Genomic DNA, 23,564 nt, shown 5'->3' on the forward strand with positions numbered 1-23,564 from the left:
ATGTGTAACACATGGTTCGGTGGTGACCAACCTGCATTAGAAGGACTGACCCAGGCCATCCATTGACAATAGCTTAAAATGAATAAGCTAGAAGCACATTGTTAACCTCTTCTGACCTCACGGTTATACAGCTTATCTAAAGAGTGTTGCAAACACCACACATGCCCATGTTCTCCCTGGGAACGAGCCAGAATACCTCTTGGTGTGGACTGTTAAGAAAGCGAGAGATCTGAGAAATTAGGTAAAGGGTAAAACCTGCAAATATTTGACTGACAACAATGAAATGTATTTCCATTAGCTCTCTTTAGAATAACAAGGACAGATTTGTTCTGATGGATCAATGAGCCCTGTAAAGAATTATACTAATATAAACTATAAAATATAAGTGAATAAAAGTCATTGTTGTTATAGTGGTGGTATAGTGGTCCAAAGCGCATAACTGGTAATCAGAAGGTTGCTGGTTCGATCCCCACAGCCACCACCATTGTGTCCTTGAGCAAGGCACTTAACTCCAGGTTGCTCCGGGGGGATTGTCCCTGTAATAAGTGCTCTGTAAGTCGCTTTGGATAAAAGCGTCTTCCAAATACATAAATGTATATGTAAATAAATGTTATAGCTCCTCTAATGTTCATTTCACCAGAAAACTGCAGGGATACGTATAACAACACACGTAAAAATACTTTTGCAACAAATGTAGGTATTAACGTGATCTATGAGACCAGGTTGCATAATTTGGCTTTTGGCAATGGCGTGCAACAAGTAGACAAAGAACTTGCCTTCACAGGGGAGGAAGTTTAAGGTAAAAAATAGCATTGCTCTGTATGCAAAAGGAACCTCTGTGCATCAATGTTTACAGAAAACCTACTGTTTGATTCCCATTACATACTGGTGCATAGGCGAGGGGTTATCAAAACACTATGTGGGAAATCCACAGGCCAGCTTTGAGTTCAGGGGAGAGAAAGGCTAGCATGCGAAGGAAAAACAGAAAACTGTGAATTCCACAACTGGATCTGGGTCCAGTGGAGACTTCAGAGAATAGCCAGAAAGGAACGGAAGAACAGATGTAAAAACATTGGCATCCCTTATACATCTATAGAATCAGGAAAACCTCAGACAAAACATTTAGCTGCAATTCAAATCCACAACTAGCACAATAAGACAAAGACTTGTGCACCAGAAGAATTGGACACATACACATGTGACACATGTGACCAGATGTGTGCAAAGGAGAATAATCTGGATTTTACAAAAACAAGCCGTTTCAGCTTTCGTTTGAGACATTACACTTTTTCGTCTTAAAGGGATAGTTCAGTCAAATAATTATAATTATATACTTTCTTCTGCACTGACAAAGAACAAAAACGCTTTTGTGGAGAAGTAAATACAGTACAGTGTTTCACACCTCAAATGCGATTTGGTCTCATGCATTTTTGACCACCTCCGACCTTGTGGACCCCGTTTCCATTTTTGTATTTAGTGATGACCACTAAGTTATTTGACTTATTTTAAGTACTATCGCATCAGATTTGTTAGTAAAAGTTACTATATTAGCTGAAACATTTAAGTTAGATTTACTCTATTCAAGAAGTTATTAAAATTGACTCACTGTATGCAAAAACGTGTGAAAGAAATATTTAGGTAATAAGAACCACCATTTTTCAGTGTGTGAAACACAAAAGAGGATGTTAGAGAGAATGTTAGTGCCTGACAACCTCAGTCACCATACACTTTCATTATATGCGAAAGAACAGCATTTTAACATTCTTCAAAATGTCTCCTCATGCATTCCAAGAGAGAAAGTCATACGGGTTTTTAATAATATTGAGACCGACATTATGCAGAAACGGTTGTTTAAAACAACAGCAGCACAATAGCGCCCTCGACTGATAAACGTTATGAACAACATGGCATAAAAATGGCACTAAGCCTCAATAATTCGCTAAAACTACAATACTATGAAAATGTGGAAAATGATTGACAGGTCAAAAGCGTCACCCACGGACACATTTTTGTTGTTGTTTACAGTCTAGTGCTGTCACAGAGACAGGTGAGATATCTCACAACACATATTTCATTACTGTAATATCTTTCAGGGTGTCGGACATTTGTTTGCATATCTTTCCATTAAAAAAAAATAGCTTACAGCACTTTTGGCTCCCACCCGAGATTTGTATTGGTTAGAGATGGCTGGTTTATTGCACAAACTCTATCTGCAGTGGATTTAACGTAAGACTGCAGTGTGCCAGCATGAATGACGTGAGTGCCGTAACACTTCGACATTGGCTCCATCATTCACATACACGCAAGTTCAGGTACGTGACATTGAGCACATAGGACCTGTATTTAATGTCCATTTAATTTAATGTTGGCTGTATGTTTTCATGGAATTATGTTAAAAGAAAATGTATGCAAGTTTCCTTGTAATCTGTAATTGTTCTGGTTGGAATCACAGTCTTGCAGTGCTGTTTTCTAAGGTCAGTCTCTAGTGCTGCGTAAATGTACCGTGAAGTTTGATCATATCTGACATCTCGAGGTCTGTTGGGTTTAAATTGAAGATCATAAGACTACATTTACATTTATGCATTTGGCAGGCGCTTTTATCAAAAGCGACTTACAGTGCACATATTACAGGGACAATCCCCCCGGAGCAACCTGGAGTTAACCTCAAGGACACAATGGTGGTGGCTGTGGGGATCGAACCAGAGACCTTCTGATTACAAGTTATGCGCTTAGCCCACTATGCCACCACCACTCCAGACTAATTGGCCAAGAGGGCATAATACATGTTATATATATCTATGTTGGACTACAGTTCACTTAAAAAATGTACAATCTGTCATCATTTATAAATCGTCTTTCGAGGAACACAAAAGGAGAAATTTTGTTGATGCTGCTTTTTCCCCCCCGTATCATGAAATTAAATGGTGACTGAAGCTGTCAGTCACTTACATTCTGCCTAACAAAGAACGTCATATGGGTTTGGAGCAACATGAGCTTGAGTAATTGATGACATCATTTTTATTTTTGTGAACTATCCCTTTAAGCACATATTTTATTTGACTCATTACAGTAATTGAAAACCACTATTCTGAAACCCTATTATACATTCCTGAGAGAACCCATGGCTAATTATAATTATCTTTTGGGTTTTAGGACTACACATTGAAAATCTCTATAAGTATAACAGGCACTTATAGGCCCATTCATCAGCAATACATCACATTCATCGTGGGTCACTTGGCCATTTCCTCTTGTTATCTTTTGCTGCAGCGTCTCAGGTAATAGTAGGATGAGGACAATGGACCACTGGTGTGTTTGAAGTGAACATCAGGAAACTCCTCCCTCACAAGGTTTAGCAGGAAGACCCTTTTCATGACAACAATCAGGGATGTAGCAATTTTCTGAGATCGTAGTCAGATCCATTTTTGTGTACTTTTTCATTCTAGCCCACTCTCTGCCTAATGAGAGTGACATTTGCTGTTATGCTGCAGAGGAAAAACTATTTCTTAATCTGTGTTTTTGTCTTGTTCTCCATTTAAAATCACTAAACATCCTTAATATATAAAATATATTAACTTACTGTAAAGGAATGTTCTGGATTTGATACGAGTTAAGTTCAGTTGACATCATTTGAGGCATTATAATGATTACCATATTGTGTGTGTGTGTGTGTGTGTGTGTGTGTGTGTATGTGTGAGTGTGTGTGTGTGTGTGTGTGTGTGTGTGAGTGTGTGTGTGTGAGTGTGTGTGTGTATGTGTGAGTGGTGTATGAGTGTGTGTGTATGTGTGAGTGTGTGTGTGTGTGTGAGTGTGTGTGTGTGTGTGTGTGTGAGTGTGTGTGTTTATGTGTGAGTGTGTGTGTGTGTGTGTTTGTGTGTGTGTGTGAGTGTGTGTGTGTGTGTGTGTGTGTGTGTGTGTATGTGTGAGTGTGTGTATGAGTGTGTGTGTATGTGTGAGTGTGTGTTTGTGTGTGTGTGATTGTGTGTGTGTGTGTGTGAGTGTGAGTGTGTGTGTGAGTGTGAGTGTGTGTGTTTCTGTGTGTGAGAGTGTGTGTGTGAGTGTGTGTGCGTGTGCGTGTGTGTGTTTGGGGGGAAGCGGTAGTGTTGCGCTACGAACCTGGTGACCCAAGTTCAATTCCCGCTCATGGCCAACACCAGTGATGATTACCTGAACCGGTCCCGGGCCTCCCCTAGGTTGACTCAGCCTAAAATGAGTACCTGGTGTGGTGTGTAACATTGCCACTGGGGAGACAAAGGCGGTCGGGCATGGTGCTGGCCACCCACCCCCTCGTGTACCGTTCCGGCCTTCATAGTTGCTCGCTAACAGCACTTACCCCTACAGTCTGTTAAGGCTAAATGGGGGATCTTTGTCTTTGTATGCTTGTGTTTGTGTGTAAATCAACATCACAAATGCTGTTAACTGAGTTTAACTTGTGTTGAAACTGGAACATTCTTTAAAGACTTGTTTGTAGGAATGAAATTAAGTTTCTTTACACCTCTTCGGCATGTGTTTTTTTGTGTTAAGCATAAACTTAAATTCTGTTAGATTTATGCTTAAAAAATTAAAACAATTTATTGTCTGAAAGCAAGTATTACATACCTTATACTGTAGATCTTACACTCTCGTGTGAATTTGTCATGTTGTAAGGATAAATATATTTACTAGAAAATAAGATAGTTTATCTTATTAAAGGATATATGTGTAAATAAGCTTTCTCATGATCCCCACTCTTATTATAATTTAATTCTGGAATTAAAAACAAAAATCATGTGTTGCAGAAATCTTTAGACCAGTTGGTATATTAATCAGTCAAGATTTTCAATTATTGCCTTTAAGTCTACCAATTGAGTTACTTACAAGAAGTCTCTATGTAACCAATCCAATCTATTTAACAAACCTGAGAAACTTTTAAAGGGATAGTTCACCCAAAAATCATCATTTACTCACCCTCATGCCATCCTAGATGCATATGACATTCTCTCTTCTGCTGAACACAAATAAAGATTTTTGGAAGAATATTTCAGCTCTGTTGGTCCATACAATGCAAGTGAATGTGGCCCTATTTGTTTTTAGCAATTTGCATTCTTTATGCACATCGCCATCTACTGGGCAGGGAGGAGAATTTAGACTACAAAATGAATTGTATATTGATCTCTGAAGGTGCCCCTTAGAGGACAGGGTGGGAATTTTATTTTTTAAATAGTTTTCCATTCCCTTGCAATAGTTTTGCACTCCCGTGGTAGTTGTAGTAAACCTATAATAACCACAAGATTAACCATGGTTAATCAATAGTAAAATCATGGTTACTATATGGATACAGTATACTGTATTAAAACCATGGTTTCCACCAAAAAACTTAATAAAGTAAATACATTTATAATAAAAAAAACGGTTAGCCTAAAACAATAATGGTTACTACCATATTAGGCCTTCTATAGAAAAACACGTTCTCTTTCGATTCAGTGTACTCCACATTGCTGTAAGCATTATTGGAAGAGTCCTTGTCTGAGTGTGAGGCAATGGTGCGTTAACCCCGCCCCTTTAGGCACGCAGTTGGCATATATAGTGTCTCACCTGCCTGTCTCACTGGACTTCCTGTTGCTGACGACACGCTGCATGAGTGTTTGTGTTTGTAGCCTGCTTAGCATTGCTTATTCTTATTCTCATACGTTCATCGATATCCTGTCATTTTACCGCATGTTTCAGGTTTTCCGCTTTTCTACTGTTTCATCTGTGTATTTTACCTGCTGCTAGCCTAGCTTGAGTCTGTGTTTGTAGCCTGCTAGCCTTTTTAGCATCGCTTATGTATCTGTTTTCAGCCTTTAATCCTTAACATCTGCCATTTTTCAGCACAAATCATATTTTCCCCCGCATTATTCTCTTATCGTGATTCAACCCCGTGCATTTTTCAGCACACACCCGTTTTTCTCCTCTGTGTTACAAGGATTATTGCATTGATCTCAAAGCAATGCTTATCATGAACAACCAACAAAAACAAACAATTGTGTGAGGAATTCACATCAATGTCAAACGATCACCGCTCAGGTACAACAAACAACAACAAACAATTGAGTGAGGGATTCCTATCGATCTCAAACCCTCACCGCTCAGGAACAACCAACAACAACAAACAACAGCAGTAAGTCATGGCATACGCTCATGTTTTTTCTTCCAGCATTGCTTGTCAGATGATTCCAATAGCCTCTTCCGTCAGCAGTGAGGGATTCACATGTGATAAATGCAAGGAATTAGTCAGGCTGACGGAGAAGATTAATGAGTTAGAGACACACATCCGAACGGTAGTGGAGGTCAGTGAGAAAGAGAAGCTGGTAGATACTGTTTCGGATGCGGGCAGTACAGAGAGCAACATACACACTTTGGTTCCGGCTATAGAGCCCCTGCAGCAGGGCATTTGGGTGACGTCTCGGCGGCATACTCGCTCAGCAAAGCGACACCACTCTCCCGTTCCTGTTAGGGTTTCCAATCGATTCTCCCCAATCAGTGATGCACCCACTGAGAATCATGTTGAAAGAGCTCTTGTTATTGACACAGGAACATGGAAATAGAGACTCCAGCCACTATTGTTAATTGCATTTCTGGTGCCAGAGCATCTGACATCGAATCAAATTTACAAGTGCTGGCTAATGCTAAACATAGATTTTCTAAAATTGTTATTCATGTCTGCACTAACGATGTCCTTCTTCGCCAGTCGGAGATCAATAAAGATAATGTTAAAAAGGTGTGTGAATTTGCAAAAATGATGTCAGACACTGTAATATGCTCTGGTCCCCTCCCTGCTCGTCATGGTGACGAGGTTTATAGTAGATTAGTGTCACTGAATGGCTGGATGTCTGAGTGGTGTCTGAAGTATAAAATAGGATTTATAGACAATTGGAAGCGTTTTTGGGGTAGACCTGACCTGCTAAAGAGAGACGGACTCCATCCCTCCAGAGAAGGTGTCGCTCTCCTCTCTAGTAATTTGGCTCATAGTCTTAATAATGATAGTATTTGACTAACTGGGGCCCAGATAAGGAAGCAGACAAACTGGTTAATCCAAACATCTGCTAGCTGCCTTGAGACATCACACAGGTCACATAAACTACAACACATAGAGACTGTATCACCTAGATATCACATAGAGACTGTGTCTGTTCCCCGAACTACCAAACACAAAATCCTCACTAAATAATTTAGACAAAATTAGGTAAAACTTGAACAAAACAAATTAAAGATAAACATCATATAAAGATAGGGCTACTAAACATTAGATCTCTTTCTACCAAAGCACTAATTGTTAATTAAATTATTACAGATTATTGTGTGGATGTGCTCGGTGTATTGGCTCGGTTTGACTGAAACCGGATTAATATATTAGTTTAAATGAATCTTCTCCCTCAGGTTATTGTTATAAACATGAGCTTCGTCTGAAGGGTCGAGGAGGAGGTGTTGCTACAATTTACAGTGAAGTTTTTGGTGTTACTCAGAGGACAGGATATAAATTTGTCTTTTGAAGTAATAATGCTTAATGTGACACTGTCAGATATAAATAAAAAAACTATTTAGTTTTTACCTTTGCTACAGCGTACAGATCACCTGGGCCTTATTCTGATTTCCTTGGTGAATTTGTTCATTTTTTATCAGATCTTGTAGTTACTGTAGATAGAGCTTTAATTGTTGGTGACTTCAACATTCACATAGATAGTGAAAATGACACATTAGGATTAGGATTTATCGATATTCTCAACTCTCCTGGAGTCAAACAATATGTAACAGGACCAACTCATCACCATAATAATAATACGCTAGATTGAATTCTGTCATATGGAGTTGATGGCGATAATATAGAAATTCTGCAGCAGAGCGATGGCATCTCGGATCATTATCTCGTCTCTTATATACAGCGATCAGCTAATGTTACTCAATTTACATCACGCTATCTTTCAGGTAGAACTATTCTTTCGATCACTAAAGATAGCTTCACTAATAATCTACCAGATCTATCTCAAACACTCATGAAATAATCAGAAATAAAATTGGAATTATGCAATCATCTCTCATTGCACGTCAGAAGTGTCTAATAAGTTTCCTCATGTGCATCTTCAATCCTTCGGTGTCATAGGTCATGAAGAGCTAACAAAACTTATCGAAACATCAAAAGCCACAACATGTATTTTAGATCCAATACCAACTAAACTATTAAAAGAGGTATTTCCTGTAATTTCAGAACCTCTTCTTAATATTATTAACTCCTCGCTATCCTTAGAACATGTCCCAAGAAACTTTAAAATGGCAGTTATCAAACCTCTTATTAAGAAGCCACAACTTGATCCTGGAGAACTGGAAAATTATAGCCTGATTTCAAATTTCCCATTTATGTCAAAAATACTAGAAAAGGTAGTATCCTCCCAAATATGTTCATTTCTACAGAGAAATAGAATATATGAAGAATTTCAGTCAGGATTTAGGCCTCATTATGTTGTATGAGAATTATGTTGGCATTTGTGGAGTTGCATTAGCATGGTTTAGGTCCTATTTAGCAGTCCTATTTAGCAGCACCACTACCACTTTGTCTATGTAAATGAGGAATTCTCAAACCAAACAAAAGTAAAGTATGGAGTGCCACAGGGATCAGATTTAGGGCCTCTTCTTTTCTCCTTGTATATGCTTCCCCTGGAAGATATTATCAGGAATAGTGGAATAAGTTTCCATTGTTATGCCGACGATACCCAACTTTATATTTCTTCAAAACCTGATGAGATTTCACAATCCTCCAAATTAGCAGAGAGTTTCAACGAAATAAAAGATTGGATGGCCAGAAATTTCCTTCTATTCAATTCCGACAAAACAGAGGTACTAATTATTGGGCCAAAAACCTCAAAAAATAAGCTGTTAAAATATCATTTGACTCTCGATGGATGTACTGTTACATCATCTTCAATGAAGAACTTAGGTGTTATATTTGATACTGATCTGTACTTTGAAAATCATATTACCAATGTTTGTAGAACAGCATTCTTCCACCTAAGAAATATTGCTAAATTATGACACATGCTCTCTGTTGCTGATGCCGAAAAATGAATTCATGCATTCATGACCTCAAGACTAGATTATTGTAATGCATTACTGGGAGCATGTCCAGCAAGATCAATAAATAAACTTCAATTGGTTAAATATGTAGCAGCCAGAGTGCTAACGAGAACCATGAAATATGATCATATTAGCCCCATATTATCATCTAAAATATAGATGCTAAATATTGGCTACCTGTTAAATTTCGTATTAATTTTAAAATTCTGTTAACTACGTACAAAGCTTTGAATGGTCTAGCTCTGCAGTTCTTAAGTGACCTTGTACCATGCTATATTCCATCACATTCATTACGATCGCAAAATTCTGGCCTCTTAATAGTTCCTAGAATATCAAAATCCACAAAAGGAGGTAGATCCTTTTCTTATTTGGCTCCTAAACTATGGAATAGTCTCCCTAACACTGTTCGAGATGCAGACACACTCCCTCAGTTAAAGACTCATCTCTTTAGCCAGGAATACACCTTATTTATCCTTCAACCCACAATTAGGCTGCTTTAGTTAGGTCTGCTGGAACCATAAACCATAAACATTGATCACAATCTATAACTCTGCAATAAATTGAATGGCATCTATGATAATATTATTTTATTTATTTCCCTGTCTCAACCTCGAGACTCCTAACCTGAGGTCACCAGAACCGGCTGGATCCAGCACCGTTCCTGCTTCGTGCTGGACTCCACTGCTACGTGTTGCTGTGTGATGATGACTAAATGCAGCCGGTGCCAGCCAAACATCACTTCAGTCTATTACAATGGACTTCAGAGGATGAACTGATGCCAAAACCAACCATATGACATAGGATACTTCATATGCCATTGTCTGAACCTTGGACTTAGGATGGACCCCACCGAACCTCACAGAAATTACCGGCCAGGTTGAACTGCGATGCTCCTCACTGATCTCTTCCTGCATCACCTCGTCTATTGATGGACTACACTCTTAAAATTGAATACATAGATTAGTAATTGCCAACAAAAGCCTTCATCAGCCAACTCACAATGATAATTGCATCTATGTGAACTTCTGCAGTTAATCCAGGATGAACTTAAAAGACATTAGTCATTAATTTTACAGTTCATACAAAATCTTTGTTTAAACACTGAGTTTAATTTACTTAGTTGAATAATTTTAAACCATGACTTGCACTATACATAAGTAATATTTACATTATATTCATGATGTTATTCAGAGGGGAACTGGCCCCCACAGTGAGTCTGGTTTCTCCCAAGGTTATTTTTCTCCCATTAACCAACATCTAATGGAGTTTTGTGTTCTTTGCCACAGTTGCCACAGTGCTCACTGGGGTCGTAAATACAATTATTATTTAATTACTTATTTTTAAACACAATTCACAATCGTATTTTATCAAACTACACAAATTACAGTTTTATCTTCTGTTAATGCCTGATCTTCTGTAAAGCTGCTTTGAAACAATGTGTGTTGTGAAAGGTGCTATACAAACAAGCAAACTGGTCTGTGGACGATGCTTTCAACATGGGACTGCATTATATCCTGCAACACCTCGATAGACCTGGGACTTCTGCAAGGATCCTATTTGTGGACTTCAGTTCAGCCTTCAATACCATCATGCCTGATCTTCTCTTAACCAAACTGACCCAGCTCTCCATGCCAACCACAATCTGTCGGTGGATCAACATTTTTCTCGTTTTAAGGAGTTCGCCTTGACTCCATGAGCATGTGCGTGCATCTCAAGATCAAGCACGTACAGACCATTCTTCTGTATCTGTCTCAGTTAAAACTGGGAAAACATTGCCACTGAAGTCAAAGAATATCAAAGAATGCTGGATTTTATGGCGGCAGCATCTGCTGTCATACCGTTATGTCTGTTACGCATGAGACCTCTCCAGTACTGGCTAGAGTGACACATTCCACATCCGCATGCGCATTGTAGTGACTCGCCCCTGCCAGGCTGCTCTAGCACCATGGACAGCACTAGCCTTCTACCACAGGGTGTTATGCTGGGTCAAATTTTCAGAAGAAAAGTGGTGAACAGATGCATCTAACACAGGTTGGGGAGTGGTGTGTGATGGATGCCCGACTTTTGGCACATGGAGAGGTGTGAAATGGGCATGGCACATCAACCGCCTAGAACTACTGGCTGTCTTTTTAGTCGCGAGAGCTTTTCATTCCGACATTGTGAATCACTTTGTCATGGGTGGACTCCGATCACCATAATTAATGAGCATGACACAATGCCTCCGCCAATGGACAAGGTGTCATCTCCTCTCATTGCATGTGACATATGCAGTGGTGGACAGTAACGAAGTAAATGTAATTCGTTACTGTACTTAAGTAGCTTTTTTGCGTATCTGTACTTTACTGAAGTATTTCAATTTGGGGAGACTTTTACTTTAACTCCACTACATTTCAAAGTCAAATATCTTACTTTTTACTCTACTACATATTCAAAATCAGTCGTTCCTTTTTATTTATGAGTGGATAAAAGCGTAACTGGTCAAACGAGCCACCAATCACAGTACAGCTGCAGCTTTGTTTTGAACTTGCCTTGGCGGCATCTACTAAGCCTGAACCGGGTGCGCTTCCCAAAAGCATCGTTAGCCTACTATGGTCGCTAAGTTCCGTCGTTATCATCATAATTGCAGCTATTATTGCAGCAATTATTGGTAAATATTGACGATAATGTACATTGCTTATTATGTTGACACTAAAATGACTTGCATATAATAGAATTTCTTTCTGGGGAGTAGCAGAAACACTGCATTAATACGTTTTTGTGTTTAATTTTGAGGGAAATTGGCTGCTCCCATAACATAGAATATATATATATATATATATATATATATATATATATATATATATATATATATATATTTTTTTATATATATTCTATGTATGTGTGTCTGCAGCGTGTGTGTGTGTGTATATATATATATATATATATATATATATATATATATTTTAATGGCGTTGTGCAGGTTTATGTGAATGTATCATAACATTAGGATTTTAATAATTATGACCATAGACACTCGAGAAAAATATATACAGTAAATACTGTAAATGTATTATACCTTATGGGAACAGTCCCTTCCCTCCAAAATCAAATACACAAAAAATGTATTCAATTCAAATATATATATATATATATATATATATATATATATATACATCTGACTAATTAATGTCATTTTATTAATAGATTGGTGTGCCAAGAGTGACATTAGTCTTCATGTAGACTGAGTTAAGCAAGAGTCTTGTGACAAATTATAATAGGACATTATGGCCATAAAAAATCATAGTACTTGGATAGTTAAGTACATTTGAAGGCAAATACTTTTGTACTTTTACTCAAGTGAATGTTTAAAGGCAGCACTTCTACTTTTACTTAAGTAATATTTTACCTTGAGTATCTTTACTTTAACTCAAGTACATGGTATGTGTACTTCGTCCACCACTGGACATATGTCTGAAGTCTGAATTTCAGAGTGGACTGTTGTCATGCCAGAGAGCATTACCAGGGGAATGGAGACTTCATCCATAGACAGTGATGAGGATTTTGGAAATATTTGGCAAAGTGGAAGATGACCTATTCGTCTCCATGGAGAAAGCCCTCTGTAACCTTTGGTACTCCATGTCCCAAGCTCAGCTGTGCATGGACGAGCTGGCTCACAAATACCTGGTGAAATGCAAGCATGCGTTTCCCCCGGTGCGCCTCCTTCATTCTGTCATCAGCAAAATCCGAGTGGACAGGGAAATAGTTCTGTCAATTGCGCCGAAATGGCCCAATCAGTCCTGGTTTCCGGAGATGATAGAAATACTAAATGGCCCTCCATGGATAAATACAGCTGCGGAGAGACATTCTCTCTCAAGCACAAGGCATGATTTGGCATCCCCAGCCAGAGCTGTCGAACCTATGTGTGGCCCCTAAACGGAGCACATCGGATGAGCCAGAATTGTCTCAGTCAGTGATGAACACTATTTTACAGGCTAGAGCAACGTCCACAAGACACCTCTATGCAATTAAATGGTGCAAATTGGTGCTCTTCATGTGGTAAAGACCAGATGAATTGCCCCATAGCTGAGATTTTGACATTCCTTCAAAAGCGTCTGGATGCTGGTCTTACCCCGTCAATGCTCAAGGGTGGCTCATCGATAGGCAAACATCTTTTCATAAGTTCCTTTAGGGGAGTGAGGTGATTGACCCCTAGTCGCCCTGCTATGGTGCCAACTTGGGACTTAAATCTGATGCTGAAGGCACTCATAAACTCCCCATTCGAGCCATTGGAATCTGTTGGGCTGCGGGTGCTTTCCTTAAAAACCGCACTCCTTTTGGCTTTGGCCTCATTTAAATGGGCGGGTGACATGCAGGCGATGTCGACTGACCGCTTATCCCTGGAGTTTGGTCTAGATCTGTGAAAAGCCACCATTAAACCTAGAAAAGACTACGTGCCTAAGGTTTATCAATGAACTTCAGGGCTCAAGTGGTTCGTTTGCAAGCTTTCATTCCCCCACCGTTTAATTCACATGAAGAGCAATCTATGTACTGTATATGTTATGCCTGGTGAGGGCATTGCATACATATGTTGAGCACACTCATCAGTTTAGGATGTCGGATCAGCTATTTATTTGTTATGTAGGGATGCACAAAAGGAATGTCCATCTCCAAACAAAGTCTCTCTCACTGGATCGGTGAAACGATCACCCTCGCTTATGAATCACAGGCCGCAAATTACCCTATTGGTGTCAAGGCGCATTCAACCAGAGGCATGGCCTCTTCATGGGTGTGGACAAATGGAGTGTCCTTACAGGACATATGTTTGGCAGCAGGAAATCCCAGACTACATTCATTTCTATCTGGCATCCGCCACGTGGGACTATTCATATACACTTAAATAAGTCCTTGGCCTGTGGCTTGTGACTCCTTATGAATATCTCTATTTATTGTTAGTGTGATGTCACGTAGTGCGGCATGATGGGATATCTTTCCCAATAGTACTTACAGCAATGTTGAATGAACTGAATCGAAAGGGAACCTGTAACCTCATGTAACCTCTGATACATTGCGAAAGCTGGCCGCACTACTACTTCAGAGTTTCATAAACTGAGTGACTCGCTCTTGTCCCTCAGTCACCAATTCTGAAGTAATGGTGACCGAGCACCCGCTTATACAGGCCAACTGCACACCTAAAAGGGCAGGACTCAGACACAATTGCCAATCAGAGGATTGGCATGATTGTATAAGTGTTTCAACAAGGTAATGTAGAAGGACACTCCCCATAGTGCTTACAGCAATGTCTCATTCCCTTCATCTCAGAGAACCGAGGTTACATGTGCAACCGGAGAAGTTTTCCACCAACTATGGTTACCAGAATATTGGTAGCAATTTATTATAACGTTACATTTGTTAACATTTGCTGTAGAAGTATTATTTATTGTTAGTTTATGTAAGCTATTGTTGTTTATTAATGTTAACAAATGTAAACTTTTTTTTAAAGTGTTACCACAATATCACTATAGTAAAACCATAGCTAAAATATGATATTTGTTAAAGCATGTTACCCACAAAATTATAATTTTTATAACCATAATTTTTGTTCTATTGTACGAACATCATGTTTTAAATATGGCTACTCTAGTAAACCCATGGTAAATTTATTGCGAGGACATGCAAAACTAATTACAAGGGAATGCAAAACTATTGCGAGGGCACTCAAAACTACGCAAAAAATTCCCGCCCTGTCCTCTGAGGGGCTCTGAAGTTTCTCACCCACACCTAACATATCGCTTCTGAAGATATGGATTTAACCACTGGAGTCTAATGTATTATGTTTGTGCTGCCTTTATGTGCTTTTTGGAGTTTCAAAGTTCTGGCCACCATTCACTTGTATTGTATGGACCTACAGAGATGATATATTCTTCTAAAAATCTTTGGTTCTGTTCTGCAGAAGAAAGAAAGTCACACACATCTGGGATGTCATGGGGGTGAGTAAATTATGAAAGAATACACATTTTTGGGTGAACAACTCCTTTGAGGCTTTTGTGTAGTAACTATATCCAATTCTAGCTGCTTTATATCTTTGTAATAGACACTGCTAATAGATAATGATAAACCCAAATATTAGAACCGGGCAGAAATAAAAAACTGTGCCATCTGAGAATTGACTGAGCGGCTCTGATTTCATGCCACATGGCAAAAAGATTGTTGCTCTGTCAGGTGCTCGGCTCTCATTCCTGTGTTGTGTCAGGTGTCACGTATCGTACACCGCTTAAATGTGTCTTTGGGCATTAAAGAGCTCTATATCCAAAACTGAGACACTACCTTTATTCACCTCCTAATAACAAAGCTTAACGCCAAAGATATTCACAAGAGATATGAATTTATACTAGTTTTAAAATGCTTATTGTGGTTTTCATTAGTGGGTGTTTCTTCAACAAGTTGCTCTTGGCAATTGTTCTTGGTGTGCTGCGTAAGTGAACCCTAAGCATCTAATTTTTGATGCCTGTTGGAAATTAGTGGGGGAAAATCTAGGAAAAAATGGGGATTTAAATCAATGTCCAATTTAAAAAGAGCAGTAAGCCACGGTTGATTAATTAATTTGTATGACTCAATCTTTTTTTGTGAAAACAAGGGATAGGTCACTTCAAAAATCTAACCATTGTCTGTCATCATTTACTCTCACAACCTCAACCACAATCTTGTTTCAAACCAAGTCAAGAATGTACATTAGCACAAGAATTAGATTTGAGAGCTGCAGCAGAGGGGAAGATTTGTTGGAAGATTTTCAGTGAATAATGACTTATATTCCGGCTTATATTCTGTCTGGCTTCAAATATAATGCAGAAGTTGTATTTACTACTTTCATTTCTAATACTTTTGTCATTTTTGGAGATTGACAGTCCCATTCCCCATTGATTATCACTGCGTGGAAATGAGCAGCAACAACATTCTGTAAAATAACAAAAGGAAAAATATTTTCAAAATGAGAGTGATAAAATGATGATGACAGAATGTTTATTTTTGGGTGAAATGTTTGTTTTAAAAAGGCTTCAAAATGCTTCACCATTAAAAAATCCATAAATTAATGGAAATATACTTTAACCAATAAGTTTAACAACTTTTTACATGAATATTTGAAGCTCAGAGCTCCAGACAGGTTGTTCATTCTGTAACATAAGTTTTGTAAATTGTAAAGTCATTTATAAATCAAAACAAAAGTTAGGAACTAATGATTCATCTGTCTTATTCACAGAGATGATGACTCATATTTACCCTTGAAAACACTGATGTTTGGTTCATATCTGTTTCTTGTTTATTAGCAGATTCTTTTCACCCAAAATGTTCCACATGGCTGCAACACTCATTCTGGATTAAACTGCGGTTATGTGCCGTGCCCAATGGCACAATTGTGAGCAAGATTGACCCTTCACTTCCTGGCTCATACCAACTAAAAGGGACAGTGCACCAAATATGAAACTTCATTAGACATTTGTGCCACTCTTTTTTTTTAAGCTGATAATACCGAAATGAGTTATATTACGCCAAGAAGCACATGTTTTGGAGTCTGCACACTTTTCCTCTGACTTTCTCGGAGTATGTTTACTGTTATACTTCACATCCACGGAGAGACTGTCTAACACAAACCACGGCTGCTTTTAGACTAGACAGGGTGTAGGTGGAGGCGGTCTAGCTGTAAGTGCAAACAGAGTCTAACCACATGGTTAAAAGGCCATAGGAAAACAACACTGTTGCCAGTTCTATTTTCAACATACAAATTCCTCTGACACGGCACCCGACCTAAAAACATAAATAACACGAGGAACATTCAACACAAGAGAGTTTTATACATTCACAGGTGTTTTTTTTGTATTAATATCATTGCATTTTAATTGGAATCACACAGCTGAACACATGCCACGGCCATATGAATACGTTTTTGTTTGAAAGCACGTTGATTTTGCTATGTTTATGTCTCTCATGCACGTTGGAACATTGTTTCTCCATCAAAAATTGAGCTTTTTCAAAAATATTCTCCATTACGGCATACTTTATAAAACAATGCCATTTAGAAAATGAAAACACATTGATTTTGCAACGTTTAGGCCTCTCATCGACATTAGAATTACCTTTTTCTCTACCAAAATGGAAACCGAAAATGCCCTACCGCATATTCTGGAAAAGTGTGGCAACATCCGGACACCTCCAGCCTGGTCTCATGAACATTACGTGACCATTGCAACCATTTTGAAAAACCTTTCATACAACTGCCTTATTACTAGTGTTCGGTAAGTTACTCAAAACAAGTAATCCACTACAAATGGCTTCTCTAAAAATGTAATCAGATTACTTATTACTACATTTTAAAAGTAGTTATTTTACTTTTAAGTTCCTTTCGAAATCACTTTTCCGAGAAAAGCTTTTGGTTTTCCACTCAAATTCAAAATGTCTATATTTTCTCCTCGTTCAATGTCGCACACCATTCAGCTGTCACAGAAACGCTAACAGACGTACATATAAATTCACATTTTGTATCTATTATAGACCGGGTTGGGAGGGTTTACATGCTGTAAAATGTAATTTGTAATGTATTCCAATAGATTAGTGTGTGGCTGTGGCTCAGGTGGTAGATTAGCCACTATTCCCAGGGCTGGTGGTTCGAGTCCCGGCCCACACGACTACACATGCCGAATTGTCCTTGGGCAAGACACTGAACCCCAAGTTGTTCCCAATGGCAGGCTAGCGCCTTGCATGGCAGCTCTGCCGTCATTGGTGTATGAGTGAGTGTGATTGTGTGTGTGAATGGGACACAGTGTAAAGAGCTTTGGTAACTGCTAAGGTTAAAAAAAGCGCTATATAAGTGCAGACCATTTACCATTACCCAAGGATAGTAACGTTGTGACAGGGTGGAGGGTGGGGATTCTACACACCCGGTCCCTTATCAGGCTAATCAAGACTACGAGAGGGATAAAGGCCGACTGCGGAGGGTGGTGCAAGAGAGAGAGAGATCGCTTACGGCAGCTGACCTTGAAATTGATCTTGTTTTAAGGATTTTTAGATATTTTTACAGGAAAACAATACAAAAATTATTATCAAGAATACGATTTTTCACCTAATATCAAAAGTCTTACTAGAACAAAAGAAATGATGATCCAATGTGAATTTTCTTGACAAAGCATATGATCGTGTCTGGTAACGTGCATGTAAAATTGCTAGAAATAGCATTTTAGCTTAGCGTAAAGCTGACAATTTGCACAAGGTTTATTTCTATTTCTTCTGCTCCAAACTGACATCAAACGTACTTCTCTGTCTGCTCGTATGAATGTAACACATCATAAGAAAGTGTTTCACCGCTGTTCAAATGCACTTTGCATCACATCATTTATATATGTATAAATGTTTTCCATCTGAAAGGACTAAATATTAAATTAAATAAATGACAATAAAATGCAAAGTAATCTCTTCAGTAATCAAAATACTTTTGGAATGTAACTGTATTCTAATTACCAATGATTTGAATTGTAACTGTAGTGGAATACAGTTACTTATATTTTGTATTTTAAATACGTAATTCAGTTACATGTGTTCCGTTACTCCCCAACACTTATTATACATATTACTTTAGCGCAAGTAATGTACTTAAAAGTTTCATTGAAAGTCGGAAATGTAATCTGATTACAAGAATTTAAACTGTAATGAATTACATTACTTTTTTGACTAAACTAGACTAAATTACAGTAACTAAATACTTTGTAATCAGAAACACCCAAAATTGCTAATTACATGTTTGGCTACAGTTTACCAGTGAAATGTCCATCGGGGGGCGCCAAAGGTGATAGAAAGGGAGTCATAATCAGATGAGGTTTTTAAGGTGAATGTTAGATGAAGGTTTTAATGATTAAAACATACCTCCTTAACTTAAATAAGTGTGTAAATGTAGGTTCGTCAATGTAGGTAGAGTCTGTAATGCAAGCATTAAAATGTGTAGTTTTTGAAATAATGTGTTATAGCAAAAGTGTTTCAATGTCATAACATAGCAGTGTGTAATAATGTAATAATGCAAAACATACGTGTTTATAAAGTCATAATCAACCATTGTAATCGTTATTTGTGTGAAAGTGAATAAAACGTAAAAGTCAGTTTGCAAAAATTTAGTTAGAATAATGAGACTCGGTTGCACAAATCTGTTTTCTTTTGAAAACTCGTCCCAGAGACGAAAAAGATAAATTATTGCATACTTGTTCTTAATAGTGACTCTCCCAAGTACTCAAAGTGGTTGTATTGCATTTCTCCACTCCTTAGGAGAAAAACCATAACAAACGTGGCTTTGACGAGGAGGAGGGCGTGGCCGGGCCGTGAGGGTGCACAGCCAGTGCAGAGTCTATTAATCAGCGGGAGAGAGAGATAAAGGGGAGCCGGAGATGCCAGTTCAAGGGAGAGAGAGACACACGTGACCGCACTGTGTGTGTGTGTGTGTGTTTATGATTTATTTATGTTGTTTTAAGTTCAATTACATCATTAAAGTTTTGTTTACTTTCCTGCCAGTTCCCGCCTCCTCCTTGCCCTCTTTGAACAAGTTACATTGATGCTGAAACCCATGAAGGAGGAGGGATGCACTGTTTTGGACAGGGCTGGACAGGTAAGCTGGCATACCAGGCATTTTCTCAGTGGGCTGGCACACTTTGGGAACGATCAGGGGCAAACTGGCCTTGGGGAGAACCGAGCGGGCCAGTGGATCGGCCGCGAAACGGGCCGTGATAAGCTAAAATTAGCCACTGCATTATGCAGAACGGACCAAACGGAACAGCGAAGCCCCCAAAACAACTTTTAGGCCAGTTGCTATTTAAATCCCGGGCCAATATCTCTTCCCAGTCTAGCCCTGGTCGTGAAGTCTTTGCCGCTGCCGTCCACCAAGGGAAAAGCCGCCGGGTCATCTGCCGGGGGACGGAGGAGTCACTGCTGGCCGCAGGGTTTCAGAGGAACTGCTGCCATACGCCAGGAAGGGGAGGAGCCATTCCATCTGCCAGGAGTCGGAGGACTCGCTGCCATCCGCCCAGGAAGGTGTGGCTGTCATCCGGCCAGAGGGCGGAAGAGTGGTTGAAGACCAGTCGATGGCGTGTCTGGGGACCAGCGAGCAAGTTTTTCTCTTTCCTTTCAAGTTCCTTCTCCTTCCCTGTGTCTCTCCCCAGGTTCACAGGAGGCGGGGTGGACCATCGGCTGGCGGAACGGTGGTAGGGGCGAGGGGGTGGGTGGTAGTAGACCAGTCCAGATGGTGCCCCGCCAGTTTGAGGGAGAGAGAGACACACGTGGCCATGCTGTGTGTGTGTGTGTGTGTGTGTGTGTTTATGTTTGTTTTATGTTGTTTTAAGTTCAGTTACATCATTAGAGTTATGTAAACTGTCCTGCCAGTTCCTGCCTCCTCCTTGCCCTTCTTGAACCTGTTTCAGTGCCCTTGAAAAGATTATGACGCACAGTAGCTTCATCGTGTAATCCATCACAATTTTCAAAGTGCAGCTTTATTCCGATGGGAGTTTTTGGCTAATGTCAGGTTATTAACAAACAACAGACTATTGTTCTATGGGTATGGAATCTCACTTGGAAGGTGTGCAGCCCCTCACTAAAACTAAACAGACAATATTTGCCTTTGTTGTCACACCTTATGAGACTAAAATGAAAATTCTGTCATTATTTACTCACCCTCATGTTATTCCAAACATGTATTACTTTTTTTTTAATCCACGGAACACAAAAGATGCATAGTAAGCTTTTTAATTTCTTTGTATGAAAGAAAAAATGTCATGGTAAATGATTAAAATGTAATTAAATGGCAAATGAAAAATTAAAGTAAATGGTGACTGAGGCTAACATTCTGCCTAACATCTCCTTTTGTGTTCCAAGGAAGAAGAAAATGTAACAGGGGTTTTAAACAACAAGAGGGTGAATAAATAATGTGAAATGTTCATTTTTGAGAGAACTGTCCTTTTAAAGGAATATTCCGGGTTCAGTATAAGTTAAGATCATTCGACAGCATTTGTGGCATAATGTTGATTACCACTAAAATCAATTTGGAGTCTCCCCTCTTTCTCTTTAAAACAAGCAAAAATGGAGGTTACAGTGAGGTACTTACAATGGAAGTGAATGGGGCCAGTGCTCAATCGGATTGAGATCTGGGGAATTTGGAGGCTAGGGCAACACCTTGAACTCTTCATCATGTTCCTCAAACCATTCTCGAACAATGTGTGCAGTGTGGCAGGGCGCATTATCCTGCTGAAAGAGACCACTGCCATCATGGAATACCACTGCCATGAAGGGGTGTACCTGGCCTGCAACGATGTTTAGGTAGGTGGGACGTGTCAAATTGAAGTCCACATGAATGGCTTGACCCAGGGTTTCCCAGCAGAACATTTTCCAGAGCATAACACTCCCTCCACCGGCTTCTCGTCTTCCCACAGTGCATCCTGGTGCCATCACTTCCCTAAGTATACAGTGCACATGTATACAGCCGTCCACGTGTGTAGAAGAAAACAGAACGCATTGGACCAGGTGACCTTCTTCCACTGCTCTAAGGTCCATTTCCGAAGCTCATGTGCCCATTGTAGGTGCTTTTTATGGTGGACAGGAGTCATCATGAGCATTTTGACCATGCTGCGTTTATGCAGTCCCATACGCATCAGGGTGTGATGCACTGTGTGTTGTGACACATTCCTCTCGCAACCATGATTAACATTTTCTGTGACTTGTGCCACAGTAGACCTTCTATCGGTTCGGACCAGATTTGCCGGTTTGTGGTTTGTCCCTCTTCAGACCACTGTCAGTAGCTACTCACCACTGCTGACTGGGAGCACCCCACAGGCCATGCAGTTTCAGAGATGCTCTGACCCAGTCGTCTGGCCATAACAATTTGGCCCTTGTCAAAGTCGCTCAGATCCTTTCCTCCTGCCCATTTCTCCTGCATTCAACACGTTGACTACGAGAACTGATTGTTCGATTAGCATCTAATCTACCCAGACCATGACATGTGGCCTTGTTAGGAGATGATCAGCATTATTCACTTCACGTGTGAGTGATCATAATGTTTTGGCTCATCAGTGTCCACGTGTAATATTCACATATGTCAGCTAAGACAGGATAACTCGGAAAAACAAACAAACAAACAAACAAACAACAACAACAACTACAACAATAAAAACCCTCCACACGCTTGTTGCTACAATATATTCATCTTACACTATTATAAGCAACACAAGTATAATTCTTAAATAATAGTGTGTGATTTTTGACCTCATATAGCGATTAACTTTATTAAAAATAACGCCTTAAATAAATTTACAAAATTATTCGCAACACCCCCGTATTGTAATATGGAAGATTCCTGAGAAATGCAAGCTTGTAGTACCACCTGTTACTCCAGAGGGTAGTAAGTGAAACTACAGCTGTGTGGTAATGCACAGTTTATACAGTGAAGAAAACCTCCAGACAGCATAAAACTGTCTCACATTCGCTACTTTCTTGCATTCAAAACACTTGATGGAGCTCAAATCCGAACTAAGGGATCTCAAGATGTGTTTAAATATTGAGTATTAAACTATATTTAACTTGACACAGTGACCTAAAACATTATTGTTTATGATGCAACGCACCAGAGACACTACTCAAGCATGTCTGACACTTGTTGAAATTGATGGGTTCTTAAACAAGCCCTCATAATAAATCTCTGATTGACAAAATCACTTGTGTAATGGATTGCTGTGAACTGTGTGTCAGTGATTGACTTATGATCAATAATATGGTAGTAAACAATACATTGTATTCTAAAGCCGCTTTTTGTCTTATCAATGATTAACTCTTCTGCCACAAGAATGTGTAATGCACTTTAATTATCTGAATATTTTGCATGCATATATATATATATATATATATATATATATTATTATTGGCCACAACGTGCATATCTATATATTTAAAAGTGATTCAAATATACATTCTCCTAAACAAACATTAGCCTACAAGTCTGAAGTGTTTTGGAGATTCATTCCCAGCACTATTTATTTACTGACTAAAACAAAACAAACCACCCCTATCTTATATTTGAGCTTCTCCAAAGTAGTTCCCCTTTGTTAAGATTCCAGCTCAGCAAGCACACTCTGGGTTTGTCTCAAAATACTTCCTTAGCTCCTGAAGTGATACACATCATATATTTTCATAGTGTTTGTTAATATTACTAATGAAAGTAATCAAGGGTTACCCCAGCTTGCATACCAGCTCTCCACTGCGGACTAGTGTGTGTGTGTGTGTGTGTGAGTGAGTGGGTGGAGGTGTGTGGGGTGGGGTGGGGAATCCCATTCTGATTTCTTACGTTTCTTCTTGACTCTTCAGACTCCAGCACTACTCTTCTGGCATTGTGCGTTGCTCTCCACACATGAAGGTAGGGTTCTTCTCTAATGCTTTACAAACTTAAATCAGATATCGATATATATATATATATATTTCTTGTTGAT

The 23,564-nt window shown here is 39.2% G+C and overlaps 2 protein-coding genes across 2 annotated transcripts in view; one reads left to right on the forward strand and one right to left on the reverse strand.

Moving 5' to 3' along the window:
* The window catches only part of LOC127660839 (F-box only protein 5-like), a 31,093-nt gene extending 14,657 nt beyond the window's left edge, over positions 1 to 16,436 (reverse strand). The window contains exon 1 of the mRNA XM_052151272.1: positions 16,342 to 16,436. The gene's annotated coding sequence lies outside the window, so the exon portion shown is untranslated. The remainder of the gene's footprint in view (positions 1 to 16,341) is intronic.
* A 3,251-nt stretch (positions 16,437 to 19,687) lies between these two features.
* The window catches only part of LOC127660838 (equilibrative nucleoside transporter 1-like), a 28,333-nt gene continuing 24,456 nt past the window's right edge, over positions 19,688 to 23,564 (forward strand). Inside the window, exons 1-2 of the mRNA XM_052151267.1 lie at positions 19,688 to 19,705; positions 23,443 to 23,491. The gene's annotated coding sequence lies outside the window, so the exon portion shown is untranslated. The remainder of the gene's footprint in view (positions 19,706 to 23,442; positions 23,492 to 23,564) is intronic.

This window comes from Xyrauchen texanus, chromosome 20, assembly GCF_025860055.1.
Source record: "Xyrauchen texanus isolate HMW12.3.18 chromosome 20, RBS_HiC_50CHRs, whole genome shotgun sequence".
Classification (NCBI taxonomy): Eukaryota; Metazoa; Chordata; class Actinopteri; order Cypriniformes; family Catostomidae; genus Xyrauchen; species Xyrauchen texanus.